The sequence below is a fragment of the Salvelinus alpinus genome, chromosome 16, assembly GCF_045679555.1.
Source record: "Salvelinus alpinus chromosome 16, SLU_Salpinus.1, whole genome shotgun sequence".
Lineage (NCBI taxonomy): Eukaryota > Metazoa > Chordata > Actinopteri > Salmoniformes > Salmonidae > Salvelinus > Salvelinus alpinus.
In genome coordinates, this window is record NC_092101.1 from 21,193,433 (window position 1) to 21,219,381 (window position 25,949).

Genomic DNA, 25,949 nt, shown 5'->3' on the forward strand with positions numbered 1-25,949 from the left:
CTCACTTTTTCAATACAGTGGATAAAAAGGGGTATGCCAGGTGTACTCTCTGCCTGAAAGAGATCAATTATGCCAACAAAGGGTATCATGCTCTGCTGGCACATTGTAGAACCGATGTCCACAGGCAGAAAGTGTACAATGTAATAATGTAGCCCAAAGATTTTGCTTTAGTTGTGTTGAACTTGATAGTAACACGTGTGTGAGTGAGGGGGGATTATTGAAATGTTTTACTCAGTGAACATTATTTTTGCACACATGTAGCCTTGTGCACTTGATCGATATCTACTATAGTGGCCACTATAATAGAGCAAAAATAGAATGCCTGTTTGTTTCATTGTATTTCAACTTAAGCTGTTTTTTTCCCAAGTGCAATATGTATGTGTGTGGTCACAAGTGTTCTATTATAAAGGCTGTCATGGCTAACTGCAATATTAGTGTATTGTTTTTTTTTCTTCTTAAGACTTGAGTGTCATTTGCTGTAAAGTCTAGGTAACAAATAACATTGGATTGCTTCCTTTACATTTTTTTGCTGTGAGTTAGGTTCACATTAACCACTTTTTATTTTACACACAGAGACTGTAGATCATATTCTTTGTTGTTTAATTAATTAAAACCTGCATTTCTCCCTAGCAGGGATTTTTTGCATGTTTCAGTGCAACAAAAAAAAGTGTTACCTTTTTGGGCCCAGGTTGCATCCATCCCTGCATGTATTCATCCCTGCATGCATGTGTTGCAATCTACTGCAAAGATTGCCTGCAGAGTTCTGTTTTACTATCCAGGTCTGTTCCCAAACAATTTGAACTTCTACTTTTAAAAATCCACCTCTCTAAAAACAAGTCTCTCACCGTTGCCGCCTGCTATAGACCACCCTCTGCCCCCAGCTGTGCTCTGGACACCATATGTGAACTGATTGCCCCCCATCTATCTTCAGAGCTCGTGCTGCTAGGCGACCTAAATTTGAACATGCTTAACACCCCAGCCATCCTACAATCTAAGCTTGATGCCCTCAATCTCACACAAATTATCAATGAACCTACCAGGTACCACCCCAATTCCGTAAACACGGGTACCCTCATAGATATCATCCTAACCAACTTGCCCTCCAAATACACCTCTGCTGTTTTCAACCAAGATCTCAGCGATCACTGCCTCATTGCCTGCATCCGTAATGGGTCAGCGGTCAAACGACCTCCACTCATCATTGTCAAACGCTCCCTGAAACACTTCAGCGAGCAGGCCTTTCTAATCGACCTGGCCGAGGTATCCTGGAAGGATATTGATCTCATCCCGTCAGTAGAGGATGCCTGGATATTTTTTTTAAATGCCTTCCTCACCATCTTGAATAAGCATGCCCCATTCAAGAAATTTAGAACCAGGAACAGATATAGCCCTTGGTTCTCTCCTGACCTGACTGCCCTTAACCAACAGAAAAACATCCTATGGCGTTCTGCATTAGCATCGAACAGCCCCCGTGATATGCAACTTTTCAGGGAAGCTAGAAACCAATATACACAGGCAGTTAGAAAAGCCAAGGCTAGCTTTTTCAAGCAGAAATTTGCTTCCTGCAACACAATTTCAAAAAAGTTCTGGGACACTGTAAAGTCCATGGAGAATAAGAACACCTCCTCCCAGCTTCCAACTGCACTGAAGATAGGAAACACTGTCACCACCGACAAATCCACTATAATTGAGAATTTCAATAAGCATTTTTCTACGGCTGGCCATGCTTTCTACCTGGCTACCCCTACCCCGGTCAACAGCACTGCGCTCCCCTCTGCTACTCACCCAAGCCTTCCCCATTTCTCTTTCTCCCAAATACAGTCGGCTGATGTTCTGAAAGAGCTGCAAAATCTGGACCCTTACAAATCAGCCGGGCTAGATAATCTGGACCCTTTCCTTCTAAAACTATCTGCTGAAATTGTTGCCACCCCTATTACTAGCCTTTTCAACCTCTCTTTCGTGTCGTCTGAGATTCCCAAAGATTGGAAAGCAGCTGCGGTTATCCCCCTCTTCAAAGGGGGTGACACTCTTGACCCTAACAGCTACAGACCTATATCTATCCTACCCTGCCTTTCTAAGGTATTCGAAAGCCAAGTCAACAAACAGATTACCGACCATTTCGAATCCCACCATACCTTCTCCGCTATGCAATCTGGTTTCAGAGCTGGTCATGGGTGCACCTCAGCCACGCTCAAGGTCATAAACGATATCTTAACCGCCATCGATAGGAAACAATACTGTGCAGCCGTATTCATTGACCTGGCCAAGGCTTTTGACTCTGTCAATCACCACATCCTCATCGGCAGACTCGACAGCCTTGGTTTCTCTAATGATTGCCTCGCCTGGTTCACCAACTACTTCTCTGATCGAGTTCAGTGTGTCAAATCGGAGGGTCTGTTGTCCGGGCCTCTGGCAGTCTCTATGGGGGTGCCACAGGGTTCAATTCTTGGACCGACTCTCTTCTCTGTATACATCAATGATGTCGCTCTTGCTGCTAGTGATTCTCTGATCCACCTCTACGCAGACGACACTATTCTGTATACTTCTGGCCCTTCTTTTGACACTGTGTTAACAACCCTCCAGGCGAGCTTCAATGCCATACAACTCTCCTTCCGTGGCCTCCAATTGCTCTTAAATACAAGTAAAACTAAATGCATGCTCTTCAACCGATCGCTGCCTGCACCTGCCCGCCTGTCCAACATCACTACTCTGGACGGCTCTGACTTAGAATATGTGGACAACTACAAATACCTAGGTGTCTGGTTAGACTGTAAACTCTCCTTCCAGACTCACATCAAACATCTCCAATCCAAAGTTAAATCTAGAATTGGCTTCCTATTCCGCACAAAGCATCCTTCACTCATGCTGCCAAACATACCCTTGTAAAACTGACCATCCTACCAATCCTCGACTTCGGTGATGTCATTTACAAAATAGCCTCCAAAACCCTACTCAATAAATTGGATGCAGTCTATCACAGTGCCATCCGTTTTGTCACCAAAGCCCCATATACTACCCACCACTGCGACCTGTACACTCTCGTTGGCTGGCCCTCGCTTCATACTTGTCGCCAAACCCACTGGCTCCAGGTCATATACAAGACCCTGCTAGGTAAAGTCCCCCCTTATCTCAGCTCGCTGGTCACCATAGCAGCACCTACCTATAGCACGCGCTCCAGCAGGTATATCTCTCTGGTCACCCCCAAAACCAATTCTTCCTTTGGCCGCCTCTCCTTCCAGTTCTCTGCTGCCAATGACTGGAACGAACTACAAAAATCTCTGAAACTGGAAACACTTATCTCCCTCACTAGCTTTAAGCACCAGCTGTCAGAGCAGCTCATAGATTACTGCACCTGTACATAGCCCATCTATAATTTAGCCCAAACAACTACCTCTTTACCTACTGTATTTATTTATTTATTTTGCTCCTTTGCACCCCATTATTTCTATCTCTACTTTACACTTTCTTCCACTGCAAACCAACCATTCCAGTGTTTTTATTTTATTTTACTTGCTATATTGTATTTACTTCGCCACCATGGCCTTTTTATATTTTTATTTATTTATATATATATTTTGTTTGCCTTCACCTCCCTTATCTCACCTCACTTGCTCACATTGTATATAGACTTATTTTTCACTGTATTATTGACTGTATGTTTGTTTTACTCCATGTGTAACTATGTGTTGTTGTATGTGTCGAACTGCTTTGCTTTATCTTGGCCAGGTCGCAATTGTAAATGAGAACGTGTTCTCAATTTGCCTACCTGGTTAAATAAAGGTGAAATAAATAAAATAAATAAAAATTCTTACCAAAAAGAACTGCTGCCATGCAAAAATGACTATTTATTGATCTAGATTTTTATGTTGTAGTAAGCATTGGTGGTTCAGTGGTAGAATTCTCGCCTGCCACGCGGGAGGCCCGGGTTCGATTCCCGGCCAATGCATTAGCATGTTTTGCTTTGGTCACCCATGTTATTTAATCAATAAGGACCGAGGAAGTGTGGTATATGGCCAATATACCACGGCTGAGGGCTGCTCTTTCGCACGATGCAATGCGGAGTGCCTGGACACAGCCATTAGCTGTGGTATATTGGCCATATATGTTCAGAAAGTATTCAAACCCCTTGACTTAATCCACGTTTTGTTGTTACAGCCTGAATTCAAAATGGATAAAAAATATAAAAAAATATCAACAATTTACACCCAATACCCTATAATGACAGTGAAACATGTTTTTAGACATTTTAGCAAAATGTTAGCAAATTAAATACAGATCTCATTTACATAAGTATCCACACTAGGGATGTGACTCTCCTAATGTTAGTGTGCGTGCGTAGGTTAGAAGAATGTTATACAAGGAATATCTTTGTATATGAACGGCAGAACGTTCTCTGAATAAACTGTACTATCTTTTTGCATAAGCTGAGTCTTTGACTAATTATGATTAAACCCATGGTCTTACAAACCTCGGGGATTGGTCAAAGCTATTGATTGATCGATAGTTATTATCATTGGGATTGAAAATTCTCTTGACACGTTTCTAATCATAGAATTACATAGAATCCCTATTAATTCAGTATGCTCTCTGGGCCTTGTTAAGATTTGTCATTTAACTTTTAAAATGTATTACTTTTTTATTGTGGCATCAACACAACCTGTCATGTTTTCATCTGATTGTCAATCACTTCAAAGGACTCCTTTGCTAGGATACATGTGCATGTTCATCCACTCACAACATACAGTATTTCCAGCCTCCAAACAGTGGTGAATGGAAAGAGACATCTGTTACACAAAACATGAAAAAGTGTAATGACATTTTGCGATTGTCATTAGGCCAGAATTTTTTCGTCCACTGTTGTCTGCATATCTCTTTGTTGGTCACTCATCTCAGCCTTGGCAAAATGTCAGGGTGTTCGTCTAACCACATCGCATTGTTGAGCATAGGTTCCACCAGTTTAAGTCCATTCGTTCATTTTTCATGCCTGACATGCTGTGATGATAACAAGTGGTGTAATAGCCTACAGTTTTCTTGACATTTTAGTTTTAATTATTGTGATAGGCTCATGTTTTACTGGTACTGCATACCCCCACTATTTATTTTGCGGGACACCATACTGGACCGTATGAGCTTACATTCACCACTGGCTGTAACACAACAGAATGTAGAAAAAGTCAATGTGGTGTGAATAGTTTCTGAAGGCTCTGTGCCTCCGTTTATAACTACAACCCATCACATGCAAAAACGATAATTAGGTTGTCAGTTTTATAAAAACCATTGAATACAAAGTGACTGGGGTTAATCGCAAGTGTATCTATCGGTTGTTTTGTTTGGATTGAGCATTTTATGATGAACATTTTGTAAAAATTGCATGATTGCACTGCAGAGAATAATGTAGGTTTCCAATCTGCACGTCATGGATGTGGTGGCGACAGTTTTGTGGAGAAGTTATTTTGGCCTCCCAAGTTTAGACTTTTTCTCCGAGCTAGAGCTCCACCTGGTGGTCATACTGTTGATGTATTTTTGTATTTACTGATTTCTAATCTTTCTCATAACGTTTACAGTTGTCCAATTTCAGATGCAAATGATGAATGTCATATTTCATGTAATCTTACCAAAAAAAAACTGCTGCCATGCATAACTGACTGTTGCATAGATCTATTTTTGTAAGTAATGCTAAGCATTGGTGGTTCAGTGGTAGAATTCTCGCCTGCCACGCGGGAGGCCCGGGTTCGATTCCCGGCCAATGCATTAACATGTTTTGCTTTGGTCACCCATGTTATTTTGGTTTATAGAACCCTTATAGAAGGGTTGATTGTTGAGCAACAAAACCGACACGTGCGTAACTATGGGGCAAAACAGACATGTTTGGCTTAGATTGTTGACATGTAAACTATATTTTGTCTCCAATGTTTATTGAAAACAAATACATTTGCACAATGAGCACTTGTTGTCTCTCAAATATATTGTTACAGTTGTTGGTTAGCTAGCTAGTGAATTTTTGCCATATTAACATAGGTAGTTAAAATACCTCAAAACAAGACATGGTATCAAGAACAAGATAAAACTAGCTGAAACGAGACATCTACTATTCCCTACATGACAGGTTCTTGTCATTGTTGCTAGTTATCTGACCATCAGAATCACAACAACATACTGACTTCTGCCCCATTGAAAGATGCGCATCGTTTTCGTGACGTTGTCAGCGAATCCATGTAAATTGTTATTATCCGCTCTTCCCTCTAACACTTCTTGTAGTATGTTTACCTGCTCCGATCCCTGTAGTTGACTTATTTGTATTTATTATGGATCCACATTCTTCCTGGAGTCTGGCAAAATTAAGGCAGTTATACAATTTTAAGAACATTACAATACATTCATAACAGATTTCACAACACACTAAGTGTGTGCCCTCAGGCCACTACTCCACTATCTACAACACCAAATCCATTTGTACGTGTGTAAATAGTGCGTATGTTATCGTGTATGCGTGTGTCTGCCTATGTTTGTGTTGCTTCACAGTCCCCGCTTTTCTATAAGGTGTATTTTTATCAGTTTTTTCAAATCTGATTCTACTGCTTGCATCAGTTACCCGATGTGAAATAGAGTTCGGTGTATTCATGGCTGTATGTAGTACTGTGCGCCTCCCATAGTCTTTTCTGGACTTGGGGTCTGTGAAGAGACCTCTAGTGGCATGTCTTGTGGGGTATGCATGGGTGTCTGAACTGTGTGCTAGTCGTTTAAACAAACAGCTGCTTTTAATATGTCAATACCTCTCACAAATACAAATAGTGAAGTCAATCTCTCCTCCATTTTGAACCAGGAGAGATTGACATGCATATTATTGTTTGCTCTCTGTGTTTATCCAAGGGCCAGCTGTGCTGCCCTGTTCTGAGCCAATTGCAATTTTCCCTCTTTATGGCACCACCTGATCCCACGACTGAACAGTAGTCCAGGTGTGACAAAACTAGAGCCTGTAGGACCTGCCTTGATGATGGTGCTGTTAAGAAGGTAGAGAAGCCCTTAATTATGAACAGACTTGAACAGACTCCTGCCGTCCCTAGGAGGGGTGCGTCACTTGAGTGGGTTGAGTTACTGACGTGATCTTCCTGTCTGGGTTGGCGCCCCCCCTTGGTTTGTGCTGTGGTGGAGATCTTTGTGGGCTATACTCGGCCTTGTCTCAGGATTGTAAGTTGGTGGTTGAAGATATCCCTCTAGTGGTGCGGGGGCTGTGCTTTGGCAAAGTGGGTGGGGTTATATCCTTCCTGTTTGGCCCTGTCCGGGGGATATCATCGGATGGGGCCACAGTGTCTCCTGACCCCTCCTGTCTCAGCCTCCAGTATTTATGCTGCAGTAGTTTATGTGTCGGGGGGCTAGGGTCAGTTGGTTATATCTGGAGTACTTCTCCTGTCTTATCCAGTGTCCTGTGTGAATTTAAGTATGCTCTCTCTAATTCTCTCCTTCTCTCTTTCTTTCTCTCTCTCGGAGGACCTGAGCCCTAGGACCATGCGTCAGGACGACCGGGCATGATGACTCCTTGCTGTCCCCAGTCCACCTGGCCTTGCTGCTGTTCCAGTTTCAACTGTTCTGCCTGCGGTTATGGAACCCTGACCTGTCCACCGGACGTGCTACCTGTCCCAGACCTGCTGTTTTCAACTCTTAATGATCGGCTATGAAAAGCCAACTGACATTTATTCCTGATTATTATTTGACCATGCTGGTCATTTATGAACATTTTGACCATCTTGGCCATGTTCTGTTATAATCTCCACCCGGCACAGCCAGAAGAGGACTGGCCACCCCTCATAGCCTGGTTCCTCTCTAGGTTTCTTCCTAGGTTTTGGCCTTTCTAGGGAGTTTTTCCCAGCCACCGTGCTTCTACACCTGCATTGCTTGCTGTTTGGGGTTTTAGGCTGGGTTCCTGTACAGCACTTCGAGATATTAGCTGATGTACGAAGGGCTATATAAAATAAACTTGATTGATTGATTGACTTGGTCAGTCAGGAAGTCCTGTTGCCTTTTCATACATATATTTTTTAGGTAGGTACATCATGATTTAAAGATGCACTATGCAGAAATTGCTCTGCCATTTCCTGGTTGCTAAAATTTGAATAGTTCCCCTAATTTCAGTTTATGTGACAAAAAGAGCAAGTGTAGTTGCACTGTTTAATCTCTGCTAAAATGTTCAGATTGTGCCAAACGAAAAATGTTAGCTAGCTACAGTGCCTTCAGAAATATTCAACCCCCTTGACTTTATCCACATTTTGTTGTTACAGCCTGAATTCAAAATGGATTAAAAATATAAAAATGTTCTCACCCATCAATACACACAATACCACATAATGACAAAGTGAAAACATGTTTTTAGACATTTTAGCAAATGTATTGCAAATGAACTACAGATCTCATTTACATAAGTATTCACACTAGGGATGTGACAATTGTACAATTTATCTTAATGTTTAAACAGCAATATTCACAATTCAGATGTGGTTCTGCATATGACCGCTAGGGGGGGGCAATGCAGTTCAATGTACCGATATAGACAATTTTGACTTTGTGGCTGTGGCAACTAGTGGAAAACTTACCAGATGGCGCTCGCTCACCTTATGGCTGGCCCCCACCCACTAAGCAACGATGGTATTAATAACGTTTTAGGTTCTCTGTTGTGTGCCTCTTCTCCAAGTTGTCAGTACGTACTTCATGTCTCACTTCCCTGACCCAGTCTGTAATACCTACATGTTTCAAACAAACCACCATAGTCCCTGTGCCCAAGAAAGCGAAGGTAACCTGCCTAAATGATTACCGCCCCGTAGCACTCACGTCGGTAGCCATGAAGTGCTTTGAAAGGCTGGGCATGGCTCACATCAACACCATAATTGCGGAAAACCTAGACCCACTCCATTTCGCATACCGCCCCAACAGATCCACAGATGACGCAACCTCAATCTCACTCCACACTGCCCTTTTTTTTTTTATTTTTATTTTTTACCGTTATTTTACCAGGTAAGTTGACTGAGAACACGTTCTCATTTGCAGCAACGACCTGGGGAATAGTTACAAGGGAGAGGAGGGGGATGAATGAGCCAATTATAAACTTTCTCACCTGGACAAAAGGAACACCTATGTGAGAATGCTTTTCATTGACTACAGCTCATCATTCAACACCATATTGCCCACAAAGCTCATCACTAAGCTAAGGACCCTGGGACTAATCACCTCCCTCTGCAACTGGATTCTGGACTTCCTGACGGGCCACCCCCAGGTGGTAAGGGTAGGCAACAACACATCTGACACGCTGATTCTCACCATAATTAAAAAATGTACCTTTAGGATGATAATCGGGCCTGTTAGTGGAAATTTCGTGATAACTGCGCTGAATTTAAATTTTGTCAATTCAAATTGAAAAATTATTTCGGTTAAGGATTTTTTTCAGTGATTAAATGTTCATACCCCTAATTCACACCCCTGAGTCAATACATGTTAGAATCACCTTGGGTAGCAATTACAGCTGTGGGTATTTCTGGGGAAGTCTCTTAAGAGCTTTCCACACCTGGATTGTACAATATTTGCATTATTCTTCATGCTCCGTAAAGTTGGTTGTTGATCATCGCTAGATCATCGCTAATCATAGAATTACATAGAATCCCTATTAATCCAATAGGATCTCTCTGGGCCTAGTTGTAAAGATTGGTCATTTAACTTTTAAAATGTATTACCTTTTTATTGTGGCATCAACACAACCAGTCATGATGTTTTCATTTGATTGTCAATCACTTCAAAGGACTCCTTTGCTAGGATACATGTGCATGTTCATCCACTCACAACATACAGTATTTCCAGCCTTCAAACAGTGGTGAATGGAAAGAGACTGTTACACAAAACATCAAAACGTGTAATGACATTTTGCGATTGTCATTAGGCCAGAATTTTTTCGTCCACTGTTGTCTGCGTTTCTCTGTGTTGGCCACTCATCTCTGACTTGGCCAAAAATTGCAGTATTTTCATCTAACCACATCGCATTTTGGAGCATAGGTTAGGACTACCCATTTTCAAGTCAATTCGTTAATTTTTCATGCCTGACATGCGGTAATGATAAAAAGTGGTGCAATAGCCTACAGTTTTCTTGACATTTAGCTTTAATTATTGTGATAGGCTCATGTTTTACTGGTACTGCATACCCCCACTATGTATTTTGGACACCGTACTGGACCATATGAGCTTACCTTCACCCCCGGCTGTAACACAACATAATGGAGTGTGAATGCTTTCTGAAGGCACTGTACACTCAGTTGATAATTACAACCCATCACATGCAAAAATGATAATGTGCTGATCAATTATATAAAACACCATTGTGATTCTGTGCATGTAGTCCTCGTTAGTATAGTGGTCAGTATCCCCGCCTGTCACGCGGGAGACCGGGGTTCAATTCCCCGACGGGGAGGACAGTTTTTTTTAAACGTTTTTCAATGTTGATTTGTAATCGTTATACCTGAAACCTCACCATTTTACTTGGATGGACATTTGTGTTCGTTATGCGCATCAGTAATTGGTTGTCATGGGCAAGAGAAAATGTAGAATATGATCATTAAACGCCATGATTGGCTGTAAGGAGAACAGTATAGATACATTATATACTACACAAGCTTACAACTTACTTAACTTGTTATAGTATAAAAAACACGAGATACCAAACACACTCACCGGGTAAGGTCTCCACCGAATTAGGTTTTTCCGCTTTTAGTTTAAATGCACCTTATTGCTGGAACCAACTGCAAAATGCAGTGCAATTTGACGCTCTGCAATTTAAAGATATTGATTGGGGAACTATTTGCTGACGAATGTTTCTGTTTTTCTTGATTGTTGTGCTTTAGTTTTGTTTGTATTTGATTTGGTGTATGAATTGTATGTGCAGGGCTCCCTTGCGAAAGAGACCCTGGCCTTAATGGTGACTCCCTGTTTAAAAAAAGGTATAATAATAATGCTATAGGTGAAGGTAATATGCAGTTGGTTTATTTGGAGTACTTTTGCCTACTAAATTCAGTTTCCGTAGTGTAGTGGTTATCACGTTCGCCTAACACGCGAAAGGTCCCCGGTTCGAGACCGGGCGGAAACATATTTTCAAAAAGTAAATAGTAGTGTTAATCTATGGCCAATGTCTGAAAATAAACAAACAAATAAATACAATATTCATGTGTTGCACAATCAATAACAATATTGTTTTGAACATTCTTTGGGACACTGACTTCCGACTGAACGTTATACTCAATGCACTTATCAATTGGTGTTGATTAAGATGTAGTCAAAAGTGCATTATAGTAGCTTGGAAATACAATACATTTCTAAAGGAGGCAAAAAAATGGTAGGAAAACCTTTTGTCTTCATTGTGATGTCGTCAGTTTGACTTGAAGATCCAGTATAACGTTAGCCAGAAAGCTCAAATTGAGGGGAGCGCACCGGATTATAGCTAGCTAACTTTAGCATGGCTAGGTCATTTTTTTACAAACTTTGCTAGGTTATGGTAACATTGCCATCTGTCCACAGTAAAGTTGAGGACATTGTAATGATGACAGTTGTTTCTTACTAATTATTTGCGTACTTTAGCACTGTAATTGTATTTTCAGGCCACTGTTCATGGCTTGCTTGCACACTGTTACAATATTGTTATGAAGGTTCTCTTGAGGACTGGTGCTTGACTGAAAGTTCTACCAAAGATTGTTTAGTATGAAGATGCCTAGAAACTGCTTTTCAAATAGGCGTTCCCGGAAGCATTGGCCCATTTCGCCCTTTGGGTTTAAAAACGACGTTCTTCTACTTATTAATGCATTCTCCATTGGGGCTGACAAAGATGTTTTCTATTTGTAACAAAGTCATTTAAATGTTTTTTATTTAAGACCAAGGTCTCTTTAACAGATGAGCCTTGAATTACATAAATTACAGAAAATACACACATCAAAATACAAAATGCAAACAAAGATAAACACGGTCATGAAAACCAAACACAGTAAAAAGGTCCTCAATCAGCTTTCTGAATTGACTTAGAGGCACCAAAACATTACATTTAAGAACATTTTCAAGCTGTTTCCACAAATAAGGTGCAAGAAACTAAAAGCTGATTTACGTATCTCCGTAGAGACCAAAGGAATTTTCAGAGCTAGCCATCCCTGAGACCAGGTGTGGTAACTCGTATGCCTAAAGTTTAGTAATCATGTTAGGTACAGTGAGACTTTTTGTAAAAGGGCTTTATAAATGAAAACATAGCAATGTATCAACCTACGTGACATCAGTGGGCCAACCATCTTTCTGGTAGAGAACACAGTGAGAAGTACAAAAATTGTCACTTGTAATAAAGTGCAGTGCGCTATGATAACCTGCATGTAATGGCATTAATGAAGTGGCAGCTGCGTTTATTGAGATGATGTTGCATAGTCTAGGACCGATAGGAACGTCAACTGAATAATCTGCTTTATACTATTCAGCGAGAGGCAGGACCTAGTTCTAGGGGTGGGCAGTATACCGGTATGAATGTGAATTGGTCTCTGACGTGCCATGATATGGATTTTGCCATATCGTGCATATCATGATACATTTATTAATTTATGAAATAAGGCGTTTTTGTTTAGTAAAAATGTCAGTCGAGTGATACAGCCTGGTAGGATAGTTCAAATAGTTATTTTTTCTTCAAAAAATGTAGCCTTTCTTAGCAAAGGAAAAAAAATGCGAAGCATGGACATTACATGCAATCTGCCTGCCAATAAAAGTCAAGAAACAAGCATGCGTGTCACAAGTGTAGAGAGGAGTAGGCAGGAGGCAGTCGCAGGTTTAGAACTACTGAATTATTTATTAAAGCACCATATATAAAAGCGGGATGAAACCCAATGTGCAAAATAATAAAGTACTAATAGTAGGAGAGATTCCTGTCAGGAAAACAAGCAACATTTACAATGACCGACAAAGACAAATGACAGGGAGTATATATACAGTGGGGGAAAAAACGTATTTAGTCAGGGCTGTAATATTTCAAGGTCCTGGAGTGACCTAGCCAGTCTCCAGATCTCAACCCCATAGAAAATCTTTGGAGGGAGTTGAAAGTCCGTGTTGCCCAGCAACAGCCCCAAAACATCACTGCTCTAGAGGAGATCTGCTTGGAGGAATGGGCCAAAATACCAGCAACAGTGTGTGAAAACCTTGTGAAGACTTACAGAAAACATTTGACCTCTGTCATTGCCAACAAAGGGTATATAACAAAGTATTGAGATAAACTTTTGTTATTGACCAAATACTTATTTTCCACCATAATTTGCAAATAAATTCATTAAAAATCCTACAATGTGATTTTCTGGATTTTATTTTCTCATTTTGTCTGTCATAGTTGAAGTGTACCTATGATGAAAATTACAGGCCTCTCTCATCTTTTAAGTGGGAGAACTTGCACAATTGGTGGCTGACTAAATACTTTTTTTGCCCCACTGTACAGTGATAGAGTGGGGATTGGAACCAGGTGTGTGTAATGATGACGAGACAAGTTCGGGGTTGATGAGTGAAGGGCGTTTGCCAGCAGCAGGTTCGGCAGCAGCTAGAAGGCCAGCGATGTCGAACGCCTGAGCTGGACAGGAGGGGGAGCCAAAGCGAAGGCTGGTGTGATCCTACTCCGGTGCCAGGGCCGTCTAATAGCCTCGAACACACTGAAAAGGTGTGAGGTTAGTGGAGGAGTGACGGAGGGAGTTTTGTGCGTATTCTGCCCAAGGCAGAAACGCAGGCCGGTCTTGACATTAACTACGAATGTACCAACCCAGTTCCGGATTTACCATTTCCACCTGCCCATTTGATTGCGGACGGTACTCAGAGGTGAGGCTGACTGTGACCCACAGTCGTTCCACGAAGGCCTTCCAGACACGGGAAGTGAACTGAGTACCACGGTCAGACACAATGTCCTCTGGGATCTCGTAGTGCTGGAAGACGTGAGAGGAGAGAGCCTCCGCAGTCTGCATGGCCGTAGGAAGACCAAGCAAAGGAATCAAACGACAGGCTTTGGAAAACCGGTCCACAACGACCAGGATGGTGGTGTGCCCCTCCGAGGGGGAGAGGTCTATGACAAAGTCCATGGAGAGATGTGACCAGGGTCGTTGTGGAACCGGCAGCGTGTCTTGGTGTCTTGCTCTGTGCGCAGGTGGAGCAGGAAGAGACATAAACCCGGACATCCTGGGCCAAGGTGGGCCACAAGTACTTTGCGGAGAGTCAGTCGATAGTACAGGCTATACCTGGGTTCCCCGACACAGGTGCTGTGTGTGCCCAGGCGAGGAGACAGTCCCGCACATCAGAGTGCACGTAGCTACTCCCCTCGGGACAGTGGGCAGGTGATCCGCGTCCACATTCCAGATGACGGGAGCCACAATGCGGGACAGGGGAATAATGGGTGTCACTTTCTCCCTCCGATCCTCTGTGTCATGCACCTGGGACAACGCATCGGCCTTGACGTTCTTAGATCCCGGCCGATAGGAGCGGGTCAAGTCAAACCCTAAAAGAATAGGGTCCACCTGGCCTGACACGGGTTCAGCCTCTTCAGCGAGCTGGGAAGGTGGTGTAGCCTGCAGCTGGTGTACGGTCCGGAGCACCTCGTCGATGGCAGTCCCGAGGTGCTCCAGGCACGAGTCGTGGTGTAGAAGCTTCGCTCCTATAGCGGAGAGGTCTGGATGTTCTGCTGCTTCCTGTTCTCTTGGGTCCGTTATTCTGTGACAGGTGTAGAGAGGAGTAGGCAGGAGGCAGTCACAGGTTTAGAACTACTGAATTATTTATTAAAGCACCATATATAAAAGCGGGACGAAACCCAATGTGCAAAATAATAAAGTACTCAGGAAAAGGTACGAGACATTCCTCTCAGGAAAACAATCCAACATTTACAATGACCGACAAAGACAAATGACAGAGGGAGTATATATACAGTGATAAAGTGGGGATTAGAACCAGGTGTGTGTGTGTGTGTGTGTAATGATGATGACAAGTTCGGGGTTGATGAGTGAAGGGCGTTTGCCATCAGCAGGTTCGGCAGCAGCTAGAAGGCCGGCGACGCCATATGCCTGAGCTGGACAGGAGGGGGAGCCAATGTTAAGGCTGGTGTGACAACTGCAGAGTAAGCAAACATTTAGGGAAGTAAACTCCTTTCGTTAGCAAAAGTGTCCAAAAATAAAGCGCAAAAGTGTAAGCAAGCATTGAGGATGACCGAAGACAAGGAAAATAACGCTATTGAGGTTGAGGACAACGAAGAATTGGTTCGAAAAAAGGGGGCCTCCATCGTTTAGAACTGGTTTGGCTTTAAGATATCCAACCTCGACCAACAAGGTCGACACACACACCTGGTAAGTTGTTTTGTAATGGGAATTTTAATGTTTGTGCTTTTGTTATAACTAATTTCTGTCTTCCATTCATGTGCTGTTCTAAAACCAATGTCGGTTCATGCAAGTGGCTGACTGTACAAATCCTCACTATCAGTTGCTGCAATTTGGCAGTACGCCCAGCCCGTATTTTGAGAACGAACAAAAGATATCTCAGTTTCAAGGTCTCAGCTTAGAGAGAAAGTCTAGTGAGGTATTGGTCTGTCACATGTTATGAACCAGTATTGGTCGGTGACGTAAATGAAACAAACCGGTAAATGATTAATTAAATATGCTAAATCATGCAAATATAACTTGTCTGTGTATAGCCGTATATAAGACAACTGCTGGATCTGCCCAGGCAGAGCTTCTGACAGACATTCACTACGGTGCATTAAGTTTGTTGGAACCTCTCCAGCGCACTGACAAATAAAAAATTATTAATTTAAGATTGACTTTGAATGTCCCTGTGTAAGAATTTACTCCACCTGAAAACCCTGCATGTGCGCGAATATGAAGAATTTACCAGAATGTGTGCAACAAACCCCCGGAGCAGTGGAGCAAGTCCCAAGACATCTTCAAGCCAGACCCGCACTCAGCTATCACTCAAGGCATCATTCATTAGTGGTACTCCCTATGACAAGAAGAGCAAGAAGTGGAATGCGATAACGAGTGCAATTACATATCACATAGCAAAAGACATGGAACCAATTCAAACTGTGGAGAAAGATGGTTTCAGAAAGTTGATTCGAACTCTAGACCCAAGATACAAGATCCCGAGCCGTAAATACTTTAGTAAAACATTTCTGCCAGAACTCTACATAGAATGTCGGCACAGAGTTGCCAACGAAATCCATAACGTTGCATTCTTCTCTATCACTGCTGACTTATGGTCAAGCCCGGACCACAGGGCCATACATTAGCCTCACGATTCATTACATTGACGACAACTGGAAGCTGCAAAGCAAATGCCTTCAGACCTCTTATTTCCCAGATGATCACACCAGAGAAATAATTGCAGCTGGGCTGAGGGGAGCACTTTCATCCTGGGGCTTGAAAGAATCGCGTCAAGTATGTATGACTACCGACAGCGGAGCGAACATGGTCAACATGGCATTGGAGCTGAACAAATGGACAAGAGTAGGGTGTTTCAGACACCGGCTACACGTTGCTATTGGTAAGTTTCAACGTCCAAAAAACACAGACCTACTGCCAAATTCTCAAAAACATTGTTGGAGGCAGGTTATGGTCGAGAAATTAACATTAAATTCTCTGTCAACAGCTCTAGTGGACATTCCTGCAGTCAATATGCCAATTGCACGCTCCCTCAACTTGAGACATCTGTGGCATTTTATTGTGTGACAAAACTGCAGATTTTAGTAGCCTTTTATTGTCCCCAGCACAAGGTGCACCTGTGTAATGATCATGCTGTTTAATCAGCTTCTTGTTATTCCACACCTGTCAGGATTATCTTGGTAAAGGAGAAATGCTCATTAACAGGGAAGTACACACATTTGAGAGAAATAAGCTTTTAGTGAGAATTGTGAGGATCAAATTTGAGGTTGTTGTTATCCTACAAAACAAAGAATTATCACTTTAATACCGTATTTAGAGAACTGAATTTGAAAACGGCATCTGAGAAGATAAAATGTATGAAACTTGGGTAAATTTGAAATTATTCTTTGTAAACTTGATACACAGACAATGACTACAGTATCTACCATATTGAAACTCAGTATACACTCAGTGGCCATCTAGTACGGGGTCGGACCCCCCTTCTCCTCCAGAACAGACTGAATTCTTCAGGACTTTGAAACATTAGTCAATTGGTATCAAGGGATCTAACGTGTGGCAGGAAAACATTCCCCACACCATTATACCACCGTCACCAGCCTGTGCTATTGATAACAGGCAGGATGGGTCCATGGACTCATGCTTCTTACGCCAAATCCTGATTCTGCGATCAGCATGACCAAACAGTAACAGTATTTGTCGGACCAGGCAATGTTTTTCTACTCCTAAATTGTGATGTGTTGGTGATCGCATGCCCACTGGATCTACTTCTTCTTGTTTTTAGCTGATAGAAGTGGAACCTGGTGTGGTTGTCTGATGTAGTAGTCCATCCGTGACAAGGACAGACGAGTTGTGCATTCCGAGATGCCGTTCTGCACACCACTGTTGTACTGCACTGTTATTTGTTTGTTTGTATCTTGCCTGTTAGCTTGCACAATTATTTCCTTTCTCTTCAACGAGCTGTTTTCACCCACAGGATTGCCGCTGACTGGATGTTTTTTGTTTGTCACACCATTCTCGGTAAACCCTAAAAACGGTCATGCATGAAAAGGCCAGGAGGCCGGCCGTTTCTGAGATACTGGAACCGGCACGCCTGGCACCGACGATCATACCACACTCAGTTGCTTAGGTCACTTGTTTTGCCCAGTACCTGAATGCCTCGATACCTGTCTGCCCGCTTTATATAGCAAACCACGGCCACGTGACTTACTTTCTGTAGGAGTGAACGGGGTGGTGTACCTCTTCTGGTCAGGCTCCGTATACGGGCACATCGCGCACCGCTCCCGAGCATACTACTCGCCAATGTCCAGTCTCTTGACAACAAGGTAGACGAAATCCGAGCAAGGATTGCCTTCCAGAGAGACATCAGAGACTGTAACGTTCTTTGTTTCACGGAAACATGGCTCACTCGAGACACGCTATCGGAGTCGGTACAGCCACCTGGTTTCTTCACGCATCGCGCCGACAGAAACAAGCATCTCTCTGGTAAGAAGAAGGGTGGGGGTGTATGCCTTATGATTAACGAGACGTGGTGTGATCATAACAACATACAGGAACTCAAGTTCTTTTGTTCACCTGACTTAGAATTGCTCACAATCAAATGCCGACCGCATTATCTACCAAGAGAATTCTCTTCGATCATAATCACAGTTGTGTATATTCCCCCCCCAAGCACACACATCGACGGCCCTGAACGAACTTAATTTGACTCTATGTAAACTGGAAACCACATATCCTGAGGCTGCATTTATTGTAGCTGGGGATTTTAACAAGGCTAATCTGAAAACAAGGCTCCCTAAATTTTATCAGCATATCAATTGCGCGACCCTGGCTGGCAAAACCCTGGATCATTGTTATTCTAACTTCCGCAACGCATATAAGGCCCTCCCCCGCCCTCCTTTCGGAAAAGCTGACCACGACTCCATTTTGTTGCTCCCAGCCTATAGACAGAAACTATTACTTATTACTTATTAATTCATATATTAATGACAAGAGAACTATATTTCTATTCATAGATTTGAAACTTATTCAGGCTAGGGTCCTTTTTTCTCAACTTCCACCTGGCTGACGTGCCCAAAGTAAACTGCCTGTTATTCAGGCCCGGAAGCCAGGATATGCAAAAAATATATATTTTATTTTACCTTTATTTAACTAGGCAAGTCAGTTAAGAACAAATTCTTATTTCAATGATTGCCTAGAAACAGTGGGTTTAACTGCCTTGTTCAGGGGCAGAACGACAGATTTTTTTACTTTGTCAGCTCGGGGATTCGACCAACGCTCCGACCACTAGGCTACCTGCCACCAGTTGGTACCATTGGATAGAAAACACTGAAGTTTGTAAAAATGTAAAAATAATGTATGAGTCTATAACAGAATTGATATGGTAGGAGAAGATCCTTTTGCACCCCAGTATCTCTACTTGCACATCATCATCTGCACATCTATCACTCCAGTATTAATGCTAAATTGTAATTATTTTCGCCTCTAGGGCCTATTTATTGCCTACCTCACTACTCTTCTACATTTGCACACACTGTACATAGATTTTTCGATTTTTCTTTTCTTTTGTGTTATTGACTGTACGTTTGTTTATGTGTAACTCTGTGTTGTTGTTTTTGTCGCACTGCTTTGCTTTATCTTGGCCAGGTCGCAGTTGTAAATGAGAACTTGTTCTTAACTGGCCTACCTGGTGAAATAAATACAAATGATTTGTCACCAGTACTTGAAAACCTGTGAATAAAACTGTAAATACATAATGCTCCATATATACATACTGTATACATTTGCAAAAATGTCTAAAACATGTTTTCACTTTGTCATTATTAGGGTTTGTGTGTAGATGATGAGCAAATTATATATTTTTAAATCAATTTTAGAATAAGGCTGTAACGTAACAAGTTGGAAAAAGTCGAGGGGTCTGAATATTTTCCGAATGCACTGTATAGTTCCACACATGATATTCCTTGTAATAAAATGTCATACATGGATACAACAATTCAATATAAAGAGAAATAATGAATTAAATGCGCCTTTTTCTATAATGATGACTTAATCAGTGCTTAACAGTACTGAAATTCTGCAGGTGTGTTTGTGGTGGCCGGGCCAGTCATTTGTAGGTCGTCTCTGTGTATATATATATATTTTTCTGTTAGGAATTATTTTCAATATTTAAACGTTCACACCCCTAATTCACACCCCTGAGTCAATACATGTTAGAATCTCCTTTGGCAGCGATTACAGCTGTGAGTATTTCTGGAGAAGTCTCTAAGAGCTTTGCACACCTGGATTGTACAATATTTGCATTATTCTTTTAAAAATTCTTCAAGCTCCATCAAGTTGGTTGTTGATCATCGCTAATCATAGAATTACATAGAATCCCTATTAATTCAATAGGATCTCTCTGGGCCTAGTTGTAAAGATTGGTCATTTAACTTTTAAAATGTATTACCTTTTTATTGTGGCATCAACACAACCAGTCATGATGTTTTCATTTGATTGTCAATCACTTCAAAGGACTCCTTTGCTAGGATACTGTTAGGATTTATGTTTATTGCACTATAACCCAATACTACATCACGTGATTGAATATTAGCAACTGTTGGCCTGGGCGCCTTGGTGTCTGTGTGTGTGTGCTGGAAGTAACAGTTATCCCCAGATAAGTGTGCTGGGAAGCTGTGGTTAGCCTTGAGCGAGAACAGTGTGCTTTCTATGCAGGTGCAAGTGGCTCAAACAATGTTACAGAGCTATCTGACCTCAGTCTCTGTTGTGTGGGAGCGTAATCTACACAGCAACAGCGCCGGACACCAAGGAGCGCCAAGAGGCTGGGACCAGTCTGAGCGCCGGCGATAGGCTGAGCAAAGTTTAAACCACGCTCAGCCTCTACTGTGATAGGCCAACAGACGGGTTGGAACTACGTCTATCACCGTATAAGAACAGCTGTTTACTTACATCCTGCCAGTTCTCTGTTCTGCCCTGCGAGGTGATACAGAGAACCCGTATATACGAAAATTGCATTTACCATTTATCGCTTGAGTTTAATAAAATTACTTAAAGTATATTCGGTGACTCTGAATCACATTTTGTCCTGATACCAGATTTGAATTGACGCAAATCCCTTATAATACATGTGCATGTTCATGCACTCACATTAGGCAAGAATTTATGCGTCCACTGTTGTCTGCGTATCTCTGTTTTGGCCACTCATCTCTGCCTTGGCAAATTGCAGTGTTTTCTTGTAACTACATCGCATTTTTGAGCGTAGGTTCCACCAGTTTTCAAGTCCATTCGCTCATGTTTCATGCCTGACATGCGGTGATGATAATAAGTGGTGTAATAGCCTACAGTTTTCTTGACATTTTAGTTTTAATTATTGCTCATGTTTTACCGGTAAGGCATACCCCCACTATTATTTTCGCGGGACACCGTATTGGACCATATGAGTTTACTTTCACCCCATGGCTGTAACACAACAGAATGTAGTCAATTGGGTGTGAATACTTTCTGAAGGCTCTGTACCTCAGTGTATAATTACAACTGTGAAGGATGGTTTTGTTCTCTTTTAACATAAATATATGCCTTATAGAAAAAGGACATGTTAATCACAAAACATAGCGTGACTGCAGAAAAGCTGTTGTTAATCTAGGGCGTCGACTGTGCAAACCACAAGGTTGAGACAAGATGGAAAAATGCTGAATAACAAGAAAACAGGAACTGAGGAATGTGTAGAATCCAACAAATCAGTTCAATCTTCACAAACACCATTCCGGACATTTGAATCCTGAGTGCTGTGTCTGGGCACCACCGATAGGCTAGCAAGTTTAAACCACGCTAAACCTCTACTGTGACAGGCCAACTCTAAAATTGGAATTACCTCTGTCACAGAATAAAATAAAATGTCTGTACTATTTTAGTCAGTTCTCTGCTTTACCCTGCGTGGTGATACAGTGAACCTGTATATACGAAAATTGCATTTACCATTTATCACTTGTGTTAAATAAATATAATTATAGTATATTCGGGGACTCTGAATCACATTTTATCCTGATACCAGATTTGATTGACGCAACCTTTTACACAACCCATCACATGCAAAAACGATAATTAGGTTGTTTTATTTAAACCATTGGATACAAAGTGACTGGGGCTAATTGCAAATGTATTTGTTTTGTTTGGATTGAGCATTTTATGGAGACCAACATTTTTGAAATTGCATGATTGGTAAACTGCATTATTCCCTGCAGCGCAATCTGCACGTCATGGATGTGGTAGCAACAGTTTTGTGGATAAGTTATTAAGGCCTCCCAGGTTTAGGCTTTCTCCGAGCTAGAGCGCCACCTGGTGATGTATTTATTGATTTCTAATCTTTCTCCAGCTGTACAACTGAGATGCAAATGATGAGTGCTGTATATCATGTAATCTTACCAAAAAGAACTGCAGCCACACATAAATGACTGTTGTATAGACCTCTTTATAGACCTAGATTGTTATGCAGGGATAAGCATTGGTGGTTCAGTGGTAGAATTCTCGCCTGCCACGCGGGAGGCCCGGGTTCGATTCCCGGCCAATGCATGAATATGTTTTGCTTCGGTCACTAATGTTATTTGTAGGTTGGTTGTTGAGCAACAAAACCGACACGTGCGCAACTATGGGGCAAACAGACAAGGTTGGTTTAGATTGTTGACATGTAAACTATATTTTGTCTCCAATTGTTACGCACGCCTCTTGGATGAGGGAACACAACACCCTGCTACACACAACTCCATGGAGTGAAAGAGGTATGTGATTGTAGGTGCGGATAAGAATGACAGAGGCAGAGAATGTTACCGTTTACTGGGAATTTATTTCCTTAGCATGGTAATGTGGGGAAAAGGGGCTGGATGGAACCAAAGCAAAGAAAGTAGAAGTTAAAGAGTCCTCCTACCTTACCTACCCACCCACTAATTACCTAACCTTAATTAACGCCACCTGGCGCGCTAACCAAACTACAGGGGGTGGACCGCCCACGTCTTACCTAGTGTGCGCAGACAGAGTACATACTACGGGTATATGTATGCCCGCAGGCCTCTTACCTAAGCACTCCCAAGGTGCCTTCCCCTTCCCCCATGGAACAAAAGAAACAGAATAATACAAAATTAAAGTGAACAATTTCAATAATCAAAAACACTAAGTCCTATTGACGCACACACAAGTAGCAACTACAAAATATGTTAAACAATTCTGTCTTTGAGCAACAACCAACACAGGACATCCAACATCGCTTGCCTTTCTCACTCTGCCATTTTCCCAACTGTTAACAACGATGACTTGCTGAGCACTTTATATCCGTGTCAAGCAATTTAAAAGATGCAGATCTCCTACTTTACAGCATTTTTGCATTAGGTATTTGTTTAATTAAAAAATGTACCTTTAGGATGATGATCGGGGGCCTGTTAGTGGAAGTTGTGTGGTAACTGCACAGAAATTTTAATTTAGTAAAATAAGAGTTTTTCTGTTGGGGATTTTTTACTATGTTGAAATGTTCGCACACCTGAGTCAATACATGTTAGAATCACCTTTGGCAGCGATTACAGCTGTGAGTATTTCTGGGGAAGTCTCTAAGGGTGGGTTGCACCAACATGGATTAACTCTTAAACTAGGTTAAATCAAGGTTTACCTATTAATCTTGTTGCACCACATTTTAAAACTAGTTTTAAATGAATCGTAGTTTAATTAAATCAATCCTCTTATCTAAGTTTAATTTTCACTTTAAACCTACATTCATTTTAAGCCTTTTGCTCAAATAAATGATCAGGTGGCTAGCGGACAAATAATAAATGGCTAAATAACGTTAAGTAACGACAATAATAAATAATGTTGTATGCTAGCTAGCTAGCTACAGTAGCTAACAAATTCATTTTCTGTCTAGTACTGGCAAATAACAGATTTTATTTCAAATCAGCCAACCCATGACCTTTCACGATGGAGTTGCATTAATTCTAACATTACATTGTTATTATTTGATCAAGGAACAGCAATGTTGTTGCCTCATTTGTCAAGTAGGCTAGCTACTTTGTTTCAACTCACGAAATAACTCATATATTGGTGTCACTAATCATAGTTTTAAACCGGTAATCATAGATTTACTGATCCAGATTTAAAATTAAGTGGTGCAAGACATCTCTGATTAATTATAAACCTGCATTTACAAAACCTAGATTATCTCTAATCCTTAGGGTGCAACCCACCCTAAGAGCTTTGCACACCTGGATTGTACAATATTTGCATTATTCTTTAAAAAATTCTTCACGCTCCGTCAAGTTGGTCGCTAATAATAGAATTACATAGAATCCCTATTAATCCAATAGGATCTTTCTGGGCCTAGTTGTAAAGATTGGTCATTTGACTTTTAAAATGTATTACCTTTGGGGCATCAACACAACCAGTCATGATGTTTTCATTTGATTGTCAATCACTTCAAATGACTCCTTTGCTAGGATACATGTGCATGTTCATCCACTCACAACATACAGTATTTCCAGCCTCCAAATAGTGGTGAATGGAAAGAGACATCTGTTACACAAAACACCAAAAAGTGTAATGACATTTTGCGATTGTCATTAGGCCAGAATTTATGCGTCCACTTGTTAAGCGGAGCGACACAGGGGAACCCAAGAGCAGACTCAGATGAGGAAACAGGGATGAATGACCCAAAGTATTTATTGTTACACAGGAAGATGTGGAGTGCAGATCCGGGGAAGCTTGGATGAGTTGCAGAAAAAACAGATGTGGAGACTGAGGTTGAGTTAGCTGAGTAGAACAGGGTAAACAAGTCCTGAGGAGAATCCAAGGTAGTGGTGGTGAGTAAAATCCAGAGCAAGTTAGTTGGGTGGTGAGATGTGGACCGGGAGACAGGAGCCGGCGACAGAGCGGTAAATGAGCAGAGATTACAATCTGGCAGGGTGGAAGTGGCAGGACTGAGTATTTGGAGAGGTCTTGATTATGGAACGAGTAGCAGCTGGTAGGGATCTGCTCTGACTCCAGCACAACTGTCTCCAACCACACAATCACACAGAGGGAGCGAGAGAGTGTACAGGCGGAGTAACTGCAGGTCAAGAAGACACCGGATGAACACCAGAGGGCGTAGCAGGAGCAGATGGGGCACCACTGTTGTCTGCGTGCCTCTGTGTTGGCCACTCATCTCAGTGTTTTCGTCTAACCACATCACATTTTGGAGCTTAGGTTCCACCCGTTTTCAATCCATTCGCTAATTTTTCATGCCTGACATGCGGTAATGATAAAGTGATGTAATAGGCTACAGTTTTCTTGACATTTAGTTTTAATTATTGTGATAGGCTCATGTTTTACTGGTACTGCATACCCCCACTATTTATTTTGCGGGACACCATACTGGACTGTATGAGCTTACATTCACCCTGTCACGATCGTCTTTAGGTGAAAGAGAGGACCAAGGCGCAGCGTGATAATGATACATCTTCTCTTTATAATGAAGATGAAACAAACACTTTTACAAACTAACAAAAACAAATAAACCGACGAACGTGAAGCTATATAAACAAATAGTGCTGACACTAAACACTACACATAGACAATTACCCACAACCTACCTAATGCCTATGGCTGCCTTAAATATGGCTCCCAATCAGAGACAACGATAGACAGCTGTCTCTGATTGAGAACCAATCCAGGCAACCATAGACTTACATAAACACCTACACTGAACACAACCCCATGAACTCTACAAAACCCCCTATACAATACAAACACCCTAGACTAGACAAAAACACACAAACATCCCCCATGTCACACCCTGACCTAACTAAAATAATAAAGAAAACAAAGATAACTAAGGCCAGGGCGTGACACACCCCTGGCTGTAACACAACAGAATGTAGAAAAAGTCAATGTGGTGTGAATACTTTCTGAAGGCACTGTGAGCAATTTGCGTGTAACAAATCCGGTATCAGGATAAATAAAAAGCAAGGTCTGCTAACTTTCTTTAATTATGTTTAATTAACGCAAACAATAAATGACAAATGCAATTCTCGTATATACGGGTTCGCTGTATCACCGCGCAGGGTAAAACAGGGAACTGGCAGGAAGTACGTAAACAGCTGTTCTTATACCGTGATGACGTAGTTCCAACGCATCTGTTGGCCTATCACAGTAGAGGCTGAGCGTGGTTTAAACTTTACTCAGCCTATCGCCGGTACTCAGACTGGTCCCCTTCTCTCAGATGTCCGCATCTGGTCGTTGCGTAGATTAGATCCGTCTTGTGTCTCCCCC

General features: G+C 41.8%; 5 non-coding genes across 5 annotated transcripts; all 5 read left to right on the forward strand.

Moving 5' to 3' along the window:
• Window positions 1-3,875: 3,875 nt before the first annotated feature.
• trnag-gcc (transfer RNA glycine (anticodon GCC)) lies at window positions 3,876-3,946 on the forward strand. Its single transcript has one exon. It is a non-coding gene; the product is annotated as a tRNA-Gly (tRNA).
• Window positions 3,947-5,680: 1,734 nt separating this feature from the next.
• On the forward strand, window positions 5,681-5,751 carry trnag-gcc (transfer RNA glycine (anticodon GCC)). The gene has a single exon. It is a non-coding gene; the product is annotated as a tRNA-Gly (tRNA).
• A 4,624-nt stretch (window positions 5,752-10,375) lies between these two features.
• On the forward strand, window positions 10,376-10,447 carry trnad-guc (transfer RNA aspartic acid (anticodon GUC)). The gene has a single exon. It is a non-coding gene; the product is annotated as a tRNA-Asp (tRNA).
• A 599-nt stretch (window positions 10,448-11,046) lies between these two features.
• On the forward strand, window positions 11,047-11,119 carry trnav-aac (transfer RNA valine (anticodon AAC)). Its single transcript has one exon. It is a non-coding gene; the product is annotated as a tRNA-Val (tRNA).
• An 11,045-nt stretch (window positions 11,120-22,164) lies between these two features.
• trnag-gcc (transfer RNA glycine (anticodon GCC)) lies at window positions 22,165-22,235 on the forward strand. The gene has a single exon. It is a non-coding gene; the product is annotated as a tRNA-Gly (tRNA).
• The last annotated feature ends 3,714 nt before the right edge of the window (window positions 22,236-25,949 follow it).